The 1,690-nt window shown below is 39.8% G+C and overlaps 1 protein-coding gene across 2 annotated transcripts in view; it reads left to right on the plus strand.

The window, feature by feature from the left end:
• Nucleotides 1-675: 675 nt before the first annotated feature.
• LOC106875114 (tuftelin-interacting protein 11) overlaps nucleotides 676-1,690 on the plus strand; it is a 30,424-nt gene continuing 29,409 nt past the window's right edge. For both annotated transcript variants that reach the window (XM_014923097.2, XM_014923098.2), the window contains exon 1: nucleotides 676-887. The gene's annotated coding sequence lies outside the window, so the exon portion shown is untranslated. The remainder of the gene's footprint in view (nucleotides 888-1,690) is intronic.

The raw sequence follows: 1,690 nt of genomic DNA on the forward strand, positions 1-1,690 counted from the left end.
GGAAGTTGAAATATCTTACCAACCCGTGTCCGGAGATGAAGTGACCTGTCGCAAGTCCTTTCACACGTGTCGTCCATACTGTTTCTTTCAGTATAGCTACTACGCAGAAAAACGATGCCTTTTTTTTGTTGAAGGAAGAAGGCGGTACGATCTTAATCATGGACTCAGTCGAGAGCCGTACTCTTTCCGTATCCGACATCAGTTGTTTGACATGGGCTATCAATTCCTCAACTCCTCACAGTGTACAAAGGCGTGCGCGACAGTTTCACTGACGCGCCCGCACCTCGGACATATGAGGGAGGTGTCAAAACCGTGTCTAGATAACCTCTCTCGAACGAGTAAGGCCGATCGGTAGCACAACCTGGCCAAGGATTTCTGGAAGTTATCCAGATAACTCGACCCGAATGTACTTCTGAACAGGTTGGTTGTTTGCTCCTCACCGAAGCCCAGAGTCTCCTCCAGGACATCGTCGGACAACGAAGAGTTAGACGGCGTAGTTACGTTTTGGACACCTGTAATTATAATTTTTTTTCAATCAAGGCTGACGTAAAGCTGTGCTCCGCAACCGGTATGCTGCGGTACACTGGTGTACCACGAGACGATGCTAGGTGTGTCGCAGTGTAACCTGGATATAATTTTTTTACCTATACTTTTAGATATATTTTTAGTTCAGGTGTGCCGCCGAATTTTGAAAAGAATCTAAGTGTACTTCAAGTGAAAAAAGATTATGGAGCAGTGATGTAGAGACAATTTCAACAGCATCACTGTGTTCGTTTGAAGTCCTCTCTGTGTGAAAGTGGTCGCCATTTAAACATTATCGTTGTCGTGATGTAAATATCATAAAATGTCAGCCTTCTGTTGTGAAAGTTGATAGAAACATCTTTCAGGTATTTCTCACATAAAATACATTTTTTTTGTCTCTCAATTAACTTGAATCAATTATACCATATCTGTGGTATATTTCTTCACTGTGTCAATCAGAGGAAAATATATTTAATTTATTCTGCATGAGACTTAAATAACTTCAATGTTTTCAAAAAAATGTTTCACACAAACAACACAATAATCTCTCTTGAGGTTTCTCCATCGCTCCACCCATTCCTTCTGCTTTATGTCCTACTTTCTGTTCCCTCTTCTCTCTCTTTTGTCTATATCGACCTTCATTTTAGTCTCTCCTCTACTCCATCCCTTTTACGTATATCTACAATCTATTCTCTCTCTCCATTTTCTCCGATTCTATTTTTGGATCACAGACGTTAAGTATTTCCTCATTGAAATCTTTATTGTTGCTAAGCTCCAGGTATGACTTGAGCCAACGGACCTTTGACCAAAGACGTTCCAACTGCAACCATCCTTTTTCTTTTACATATATACTGTACCTAGGACTAGGTTGTCTGATGTGTCCATTTTTTAAAAAGATGGTAGGGATATGAGGGAGATTTGACAGCTATTTCTAACACGCCAAGTGATTACGTAGATCTCCCTGTTTCGTTTTTGTTCGATCTTTGACGGGAACATCAGAATTTTGGCGAGGTTTTTAAATACACTTATTGGTCAGAACATTTATATAGTTGTGTGGTTAAGAAGTTTGCATCGCAATGTTCTGGTGACCATGCTTTACCCGTAAGCTACCAGGGGTAAACCATTTGTTTTATTATCCATTATATATATATATATATATATATATATA

The sequence above is a fragment of the Octopus bimaculoides genome, chromosome 21 (genome assembly GCF_001194135.2).
Source record: "Octopus bimaculoides isolate UCB-OBI-ISO-001 chromosome 21, ASM119413v2, whole genome shotgun sequence".
NCBI classification, from domain to species: domain Eukaryota; kingdom Metazoa; phylum Mollusca; class Cephalopoda; order Octopoda; family Octopodidae; genus Octopus; species Octopus bimaculoides.